The sequence below is a fragment of the Podarcis filfolensis genome (genome assembly GCF_964270895.1).
Source record: "Podarcis filfolensis genome assembly, chromosome: 3".
Classification (NCBI taxonomy): Eukaryota; Metazoa; Chordata; class Lepidosauria; order Squamata; family Lacertidae; genus Podarcis; species Podarcis filfolensis.
Genome location: NC_139606.1, coordinates 52,439,688 through 52,449,685, shown reverse-complemented (window position 1 = coordinate 52,449,685; position 9,998 = coordinate 52,439,688). Strand labels below are relative to the sequence as shown.

The following is a 9,998-nucleotide window of genomic DNA, read 5'->3' as shown; positions in this document are numbered from 1 at the left end:
TCATGCAGTTTTCTTTGCTGGTTTGGCTGTGAACCATAGCACAATGATTTTATGCTGGATTCGGGCAGCATAAACTGTTAAACGCAGGTCAAGCACCATCTGTGCTCTATTTGAATACCCTACCACTTATTAGGGTAGAGCTGCACATTACACTTGACATGCAGCTACTCCCCCAAACAGCATCCTCTAATGTCAGTCTCCCCTATAACATGCAGAATTGCTTATCCTGTGACATGACAACTCCATGAACTGCATTTCATTACCAGTGTCAGCTGGGGATACTGTATGTAAACTCGAGGGATCTTTATTGAGAAGGCAGCTGTTGACATGGGTGGAGGACAGTTAAAGGCTACATTCCTTGTTCAACAAGCGATGGAAGCTTACCCAACCCACCGCAAGCCTAATAGAAGCATGAGAGGTTTTTTTACAGGATTGCAACTGGGATGATAAGGCTTAAAGCTCACCTCCCTGTGTGTTGTGGTACTGATCAAACTCAGGGTTCCATAACTATTGCTCGTTACAAAAATAAATAAACACCACCTATGACTGATTTAGCATTCTGAGTAGTTCTGCCCTTAGACTGTAACCTGCAACATATTGGGAAGTAAGTTCAGCTTCAGAACTTCATTCTGAATAAAGCTGAACATGGAATAGGTTGGAAAAAGTTTACTGCTGGTTTGACTTAATTAAAACTAGTGTGAAAGGGGAAAGGAGGGCCGATAGTATAGATTATGAAAATGAGTCTCAGAACATGCCAGGAGTTGAAGAAGAAATATTACCATATATTTGCTGCCCAAATCCATTATTTTTCCATGTAAATAACAACATAACAAATGAGATAAGCGCTCAGTTAATTAATGAGTACATTAAGGCTGCCATTCTTACCTAGCAGAAATTATTGATCTGGGGTAATCATGAAGGTAGAAAGTTGCCACAAGAGCATGTTTAGAATGAGAGAATGTGTCTTCCCCCACCGCCCACCAAGAGTAATTGGATTTATATAGGAGCTAATGCAGTGCAGTTTCCCCTCTCAAAACAGTATTTCAGCTGACGCACACACAAACCTCTAACTCCAAATTGAATGCCAATTTTATTGTTCTCTTCAAACCCCTAAACACCCATACATTTTGGGCACATTTTATAAAAATGTTAGGGACATAGTGTATTCATACAGTTAAGCGTGTCTCTGGCACCTTAAAAATACAATACAGTGTGTTTTATAGGTTTTTGTTTTTAAAACTGTTCTGAATAGGATGGGAGCATTGCAAGTGGGGGCCGCGCAAGTGCAGCTGCATCTCTGCATCAGTCCTTAGATTTCACATGGAGATGCAGCCGACAGGAAACTTCCAAAAAGGTACAAGTACCCTATTAGTCCCATGATCCATTGTAGTGCTGCAGTGTACCTATAGGCATGAACCAAACATTTCATTAGTGTGCACCCAGGGGAATTTTCTTTTAAGGTGAATATTTATTGAATGCATACTCATACACAATCATAAATGACATTGTTTTTATCCAAGGAAACTAAAGAATCTAAAATGTTTTTAAAAATTAACTAAACTTTATTTTTAAAATGCAAACTTAAAAAATGAGACACAAAATACATTATTTTTTTTCCTGTAGATAAACAGGCATATACAAACACTCCATGTTCATGATTTTTATCTTTAACCAGATAAGGAGCTAACCTAAACCAGCCAAAACATATGGCATCTTTCTTTCTGTCCTAAAGAATGAGACGATCTCTCACCAGGTGTTATGGACTTAAATTGCTCAATCACATTACTGCAATTAACTGACGAAGCAAAGGGCAGGATGAATCCTCCTCCATCTCCTTGCTTGCATGCCACAAAAGCAGCCCCTCACCCCAACAGATTTCTCTCTACAAAATGTGGTGAGCGGAGCTTGGACAAAGCCAGAGACAAGACAGAGATGCAGGCAGAAGGAAAGGGCTGGAGTGGATCTGCAGCTTCTGCCTGCATTTGACTCTGGAAACGGCAGTAGGGTGATTTGCTCCAGTGGCGGCAGTACAGGAGGAGCCAATCACCCCACTGCCACTGCCACTTCCAGAGACAGACACAGGCAGAAGCTGCAGATCCATTCTAGCTTTGTTATTCTGCCTGTATCTCTCTCTGCCTGTATCTCTGTCTGTTTTCCTCCTCCTTTCTCCTGCTTTTGTCTCTCCTCCCTCCGCCACTTTCCCACAGGTTATGGCAACTGACAGAGCCGGGTTGCTGCTCCATACCCTCTCCTCCTCACTATGATCCTTGTCTTTTTGAAACATTAGGATGTGTCTGGGTGTACCCCGTGTGCATGCCAATGACCGTCCCAAGAACTGCCCATTTGCCACTCCGAAGAGCCAAAACAAATGTGAGGTTAAATGCACTTAACATGCCTGTTTTTACTCTTAACAACAGCAACTGTGCAGGATGGGGTTAGGAGAATTGTGGCATATAGGAGGGTGTGTGTTAACCACAGCAGCCCCTCCCCACTTGCTATTGTTCACACCTTGCCTCTCAAGTTGCTGCTAGCCCAATAAGAGAAGCTTCCATTAGCAAACGCACACAAAATTACTCCTTTGCTTTTAGGTTCTGTTTGGCACCATTTAAACAAGAAAGCCAAAACCTATTACTACATGCGCAGCAAGATAAACAAGAGAGCTTTGCCCAAAAGAGTTGTTTAATTGAAAAGGCCTGTTGTTAAAGGCCTAGCATCCCTTATCTCAAGTTACCAGGGCTGGGGGTGCAGCAGGAATCAGGAATGACTGCTACTAACCTCTGTAAAGTTCAAAGGGAGAAATAGTTTGTAGCTCTGTGACACACAAGCGAGACAGGCTGCTGAAAGGGAAAGATAATTACTATAATTTATCACTTGTCCACATTAATGAAGCTTGGGTGAATACCTGGATTTTTAAAGAAACAAAGCTGCATATCCTTGTACAACAAGTTTACCATGGCAACAGGCAGAAACTAGCCTCTTGGAGCTATCCTATCACTGAAGGGACAGAGTAGGTTTGACTTAGACTTGAAAGAAAACAGTCACGTACTCAAAGAAATGCCAGTGGGCAGGGCTTACTAAAGCAGCTCTGTTTGTGTTCTTTCTGATAATCAGGCAAAGGGTATTTGTTTATTTAAAGATTGTTCCTTGTCCTAATCAAGAATTGGCCAAGGGGTTGTTTTGTTCTGCTGTTTAGAGACCTGGATCAGAAAAATAGGTAACCCTTACCTTGGGGTCCCTATAGTGTAGTGCTGCCACTTGTATTTAGATAGAAAAGGAGGGCAATGAGCTTATATTTCAGGCCTTATGTAATCAGGCTTCAGAAATGCTTCTATTTATGCCCACAGCTCCAATTCTGTACAATGAATGTAGGATGCTGCTGAATCCTGAAAAGGGTCCTTGCCAGTTGCTTTGGCGAGCTTCCCTTTATCTGAAAAGGAAGAGCGGAAGAAGCAAAGACAAGTTCCTCAGTGTGCTTGTGTCCTAAAAGCCTTTTAATTGATTTCTAGTCCTTCATTGCACTTTTTTTTAAAATGCACAAAGCTCATGAATTTCAGCATAGCCACACCTGTTCCATTAAAATAATATTTGTACAGTCAAGCAGCAGCTATACAGCTTAGTTTATCAGCACAGATAAGGGCCTCCCAGCAGAAGGGAAGCTCATAAAAGGACTGTTGCTCAGAGGTGAAGCTCCTGCTTTGTATCTACACCTAGGGCTAGGAAAGACTCCTGTCACGAAACTCTGGAAAGCTGATATCTATCAGTGTAGACAGTACTGAGCTAAATATGCCAATGGACTGACTCAATAGCGTCCTATGTTCCTAAATTCTCTAAATGTATCAAAATCAAAGTTAATTTCACAAACAGTGCCCAAACATAATATTGCATATAAATCAGTTTAACAGTCTAGCTGTTTTTGTTGCTACACCACTCCCACTAATAATAATAATGTGAGTGGGCTCATGTCTAGGCATGTAAGAAACACATTTTTATCAAGCCCAGCTAACACATGGACACAGTGTCCATGCAAGACAACGTAGTGTACATGGTACACAGTACATTGTACACAGTACAAATGTGAAGGCCTTAGCTGACAGCTAACTGTGCATTGATTTACACTTTATTACTAAAGGTTCTCTGTAGCTTCATTGAGACTATGTTCCTTTCCGTGCTTCCTCTCTGAGCTTCTGAATAAGGATAGGGGAGAATGAACTTCCTGAATCATTCACTTCACTACAAAGAAATGCATTGTTTTCTGACCAAAGAAGCCTATCCATCAGTAAACAGTTTGTGTGGGAGCCTCTGAAGAGTCTTCTAGGAGGAGAGCTTATTCTCCCAGATCTATTTGTCTAATGAAGTGGATCATGTGATAAATGTGCATAATGAGTTTTCTCAGTTGCCAGTGGAAATCCTAGCAGATAAAACACTAAATCTCACAGGCATCACTGGATGCATAACAAGCCGATCACAGAGAGCTAAAGTCATTTGGAGAATGCTTCCTTTTCTCAACCAGAATGAAGATGCACAAAAAGCTAATGTACTCCCCATCTAAATTCTAAAACCTTGGCCTCACCAAATCCTATCAAGTCTATTACACAACATATACTACAACTTAAGAAAATGAACAAATCACAATTTGCTGTTCACCTGCTAGTTCCAATGTATGAAAGTACATAGGGGGTGGCCTTTAGGGGAGCATATCCTCCCCCCCCCCATGTTGTGAAAAAACTGTTTTACTCAATAACATAATCTGAAGTATAAAATAAGATACCACAGTTGAACAACACATAGCTCTGCTTTAAATCACTGACCAAAGCTGAGGAAATAACATTACTGACATTTAACTCTGGTTCCTGTTATCTCCAATAGCAAGTGATGTGAAAGATTACCTCAGGTCCGTCCCCCCAGGTGACCCATTTATTGAGCATTCGTGATTTCCCCCCAGGGAAATTAGATGACATTTGGCTATTGAAGGAGCATTCATTCTGATTTGTTTGTGAGGTGGTTAGATGACATTGCATCAAAGCGGTGTTATCTCACACTTTCTAGTGCATTTCCAATCACTTTCCTTATCACAAGAAGTGTGATCTTTTGAGGAAGCAAGTTTGTTGCACAACTATGATTGAGCAACCTGAATTTGCCAGTATGTGACAGAATCTGACCTGGAAATAGTAAATTTGGAAGTGCCCTCAGACACAGAAGAGTCACTGACAAAGCAGACAATGGGCAAGGATGGACAAATAGTCTGATCTGGTGATAAAATAGCTTGTGTTCCTTTGTTTTATAAATCCACATATGAAGTTAGAGACCTAGCTGCTTATTAAGTATTATTTCTAGCACTACAATACTTCTCTTAGGCTGCCATTCTATGCCTACTCATGTGGGAATAAGTCCTATTAAACTCAATGTGGCTTACTCCTGAGTAATCATGTGCAAGATTGTGCAGTTAATTGTGTTTTTGTTTTGTTTTTTTGACTGCATATAAGTAGCTGACTAGCTGAGGGCTAGATTTTGCCCTGGTATGGTTCCAAAGAAGTACAGAATCACATCTGGAATTAATTACACCATGGCTTCATGAAGTAAGGCTCTACTTTTGCAGAAGTTATACAATGTTTAATGTTACATTTGGAAAAGCTATACTTTTTTCACTGAGCTGTGGAAAACAATCCTTTCTGTTCTATGTGGGCTAAATAAGGAGTCTGTTCTAAAAATAGTCACTCATATTGGTCTAGTTATAGCAAGAGTTATAATCGTTTACAGATCTGTGAGGATCAAGTTCAAGTGAGGACATACAAGCAGAGAGGAACGGATTTGCATTTGGCCTGTTAACGGAGAAGCCATGTTCTTGTTTGCTCATTAGCAGAACTGAAATGATCTTAGCTCTCTGTTTAGTTTGAGATGCTAGGGTTTCATACTTCAAGAAATTATATTTCATTCTGTAAAGAGATACTTATATAAATATTGTGGAGTCAGTAAGATATGGTTGAGTATAACATTAACATTTTTTACAACTATTCATTTTGTTAACTATCAAAAGCACGCATAAAAAGGAAATCAAACAATTACAATGATATAGCCTTGCCACAAATACAAATCAAAACTAAACAATAAATACATACTACATATTCCAAGAGTGCAGAACATTTGGTCCTCCAGATGCTGCTGAACTAAAACTTCCATCATTCCTGGCCAGCTGATGCTAATGGGAGTTGTAGTTCAGGAACATCTGGAGGGCAAAAGGTTCCACACACCTGATCTAACATGACAAATGAAAGAACAGATAAATCCATTTTCCAATCACATATTAATAAACAATTCTGTTTTCTTCTACTGAATTTTTAATGTAGCTCAAAAATGTAATAAATATATTAAAAGGGTGGTTGTGGTCTGCTATTTATTCAGTCAGAATATATGGAAAGGCACATCAGCATTCTCCATAGCATTTTAAATGTTACCCTCAAGATAAATATAACATATGCTTACATTAGAACATAACAAAGATTAACAGTTAACTGCAGAATAAACAGCACAATTTGAGGGATTCTACTGAAACTCACACTAGGCATAATTTTATCATTTTCAGCTCTGTATTCAGAGCACTGATCTTGTATATTTCCCATTTACTGTAATCAGAAGTCCTACAAGTTGAGTTATTTGAAAAAGCTAACAGTTATTTTGCAGCAGTACACTATAAGAAAGGGATCCTACTTTCGCTTAAAACATAAGCAAGAGCTAACGAGAAAAGATGCATCTAGGAAAATTAAGATATAAGACAAACAACCTAATAAAACATATGAGAGAATGTGAGAACCATTTTGCAAAAGCTGAAAATGAGCAGTAAATGAAATGTGAATCTGCACTGTGATGCCAATTTCAAGAAAGCCATTGCAGGCTTGAGGCAAAAGTACTAAGAACAGAAAGATAAGAACTCATCACAATGTCTGCTTAGACTGAGATGATCTGTTCCTGCAGATTCCACAGCACTGTGGGATCATGCAAGGTCCTCAGCATTCAAAGCAGCTGAAAACACAAGTAACTGTTCATTTAACAAAATAGAATTTTGTCATGTTTTCACTAGAAAAAAAACTGACCTCATTTATTAAATATTTTACTTGTTGAAACAACTGAAATATTCAAGGTTGACAGCTTTTCCATGCTCAGGGTTGTTGGACATAACACAGATTGTTTGAAAAGATATCCTTTCATACATTTTTCACCGGCAAACAGAGCTGCAGCAGAAATTATGTGTTCATTGTCAGGACCTGCAATACAATCAAATACTTCATACTAGAAAAAAACTAGCAGTAGCTAAAATTTTGTTTGCCCACTGTTCTTCACAAATTCTGCTATTTCTCTATTCCAAATGTCACTTTCTACGCTGTTGTGACATGGAGTTCACAACTACCGTATTTTTCGCTCTATAACACGCTCCCAACCATAACACGCACATAGTTTTTAGAGGAGGAAAACAAGAAAAAAAATATTCTAAACGAAACAGTGGATGTATGATTTTTGTGGTTCATGCTGTGGCCACAGACATGTGATCTGACGGTGAGTTTGGGGTAGCCCAATGCAAAAATCCTGAGGATCCACGTGGATCCGTACTTTGTAACCACGTTTTTGCACCACTGCGGCCCCAGGCAACAGTGGGTGCTTGATTTTTTTGGTGCATGCTGTAGCCATGGACATGCTATGTGATCTGATGGTGAATTTGGGGTGACCCAGTGCAAAAATCCTGAGGATCCATGTGGATCCGTGTTTTGTAACCACGTGAATGAAGGAACTGTCAGTAATGTATGACATCTCCAATACAGTGATGAAGGAAGAGGGGGGGGGAGCTCACACTTGTCCTAGGCAAAGCAGCCAACTCCTATAGGCCTAGGTGCCTTCACCCCCCCCATTAAAGTCATCATCCCCCCATGCTGATGGGCATTGCCATTCATATAAGGTACCAGTGTGCATGCACTTTGTCTTGAGATCATTGCAGTCTGTGACCTGCCCCCCCAATATTTTATTGAAGTTGGAAGAAGGAGGGAGGGAGGGAAGAGAGATGGAGAGCTCACATTTGTCCTAGGCAAAGCAGCCAACTCCTATGGGCCTAGATGCCTTCACCCCCCCCATTAAATATTTGAGGGAGTCATCCCCCATCCCCCATTGTGGTATGTGAGTGGGGCTTACCTGGCTGTCCCCCCAATATTTTTTGAAGTTGGAAGAGGGAGGGAAGGAAGAGAGAGGGGGAACTCACATTTGTGGAGCTGCCTTGCCTCGAACGGGAGCAAAAAGAGGAGGAGGAGACTCAGGGACAGGAGCCTTGTAAGCGGCTTTGTTTGAATTTACCGGTGAGGTGCTGGGGGAGGGACGGAAGGGGATGCCTCTTTGTCCCTCCTTCTGGCTCATTGTAAAGAAAGCAGAGTAAGAGCCGCTTACATTTGTGTAAGGGAGAGCCATAGAGCAGGCAGACACTGAGAAAGAGAGGCTGTCTCCCTTTCCCCACCTTGGCTTTTACACGCTGCGTGCAGCTCTTGCTGGCTTCCGAGCGCCCACCTCGCCAAAAAGCCATAGAGGAGGCAGACAGGAGAAAGAGAGGCTGTCTCCCTTTCCCCACCTTGGCTTTTACACACTGCGTGCAGCTCTTGCTGGCTTCCGAGCTGCCTCCCTTCTCCCACCTCGCCAAAAAGCCATAGAGGAGGCAGACAGGAGAAAGAGAGGCTGTCTCCCTTTCCCCACCTTGGCTTTTACACACTGCGTGCAGCTCTTGCTGGCTTCCGAGCTGCCTCCCTTCTCCCACCTCGCCAAAAAGCCATAGAGCAGGCAGGCAGGAGGAAGAGAGGCTGTCTCCCGACACTCAGCTGTTGCTCAGCTGTTGCCGGCTTCTCAGCCAGCCAAGCGGAGGAAGAGAGGCTGCCGAACAGCCAGCAAGAGCGGTTCCTCCTGCCTGCATTCGCTCCATAACACGCACACACATTTCCCTTTACCTTTTAGACGAAAAAAACTGAGTGTAATGGTGCGAAAAGTACGGTATTTATTATGTACTGCATCCCAAGTCACTGAATGCAAACCAATTCCAGCTGTTAGACTTACTATGAATGGGGAGTAGCAGAACATATTAGCATGGGGGGGGAATAGTTCTGCCGCTGCTACCACTAATAGACATTAAATGTACCATCACAAAACTGAACTTAATCAGAACCACCAATCAAGCTATAGTTATTAAATGTTCACACACAGACACAATAGTGCTATTACAGAGCCAGCTATCAAAACAGCAAAATTTTTGTTTGCATTCCTGGTGGACTTTTCAAAACTAATATTATTATATTTATTTGCACCATTGTTGCTTTGTGGAGTTATGGTTTGTTTTTAACTTTTTACCCAAGTTTTTTTAGTGTCATGCTATTTTGTTTTTAATACTATGTGCAACTCAGAAGGCCATTTGGGACAGATAGGTGACTAAGAAATGACTCAATACATGCATTTAGGCAGAGCTGTTTAATTTTCTTTGGTACCAGTTATTTATTCAAATTTGTAGCTGATTACTGAGGAATGTAAATGTTGCTTAGCAACAGATGTCAGAAGTTCTGAAGGGCAAAGGGCAGAAATTCCTCATTTCAACACGAAATCTGACTAGGGCCTTTGGATATTGCATAATATGGTAAGTATCTTCTTTTCCCTATGAAATTTCTATTTTAACAGTGGCTAACAAGCTTCAACAATGTTCATAATAAGTGTTTGTGCACACTCTACGAACTTCAGAGGTGTATGTCGACAATGATTTTTTAAACATTAAAATAATTTGTGTGATAATTTAACAGACAATGTGTTTCAGCTCTAAACAGGATTTGAACACATCTGTTCAAGAAGATAAATACAGAAACAGACAATTGGGTCTCTCCCTGCACCTCTGCACACTCTCCAAAAGCAGCTCACACTTTTTCCCTCCACACTGTCTGCAAGGTTGCTCACACTCTCCAACTGCCCCCTCTGAACACTCTCTCAAGGTG

At 41.1% G+C, this 9,998-nt stretch overlaps 1 long non-coding RNA gene across 1 annotated transcript; it reads right to left on the bottom strand.

Annotated features, from left to right (window-relative positions):
- Positions 1 to 1,541: 1,541 nt before the first annotated feature.
- On the bottom strand, positions 1,542 to 9,308 carry LOC310760350. Its single transcript, XR_014546907.1, has 2 exons — positions 9,031 to 9,308; positions 1,542 to 7,413 (listed from the first exon to the last, which is right to left on the bottom strand). It is a non-coding gene; the product is annotated as an uncharacterized lncRNA (long non-coding RNA).
- Positions 9,309 to 9,998: the final 690 nt, after the last annotated feature.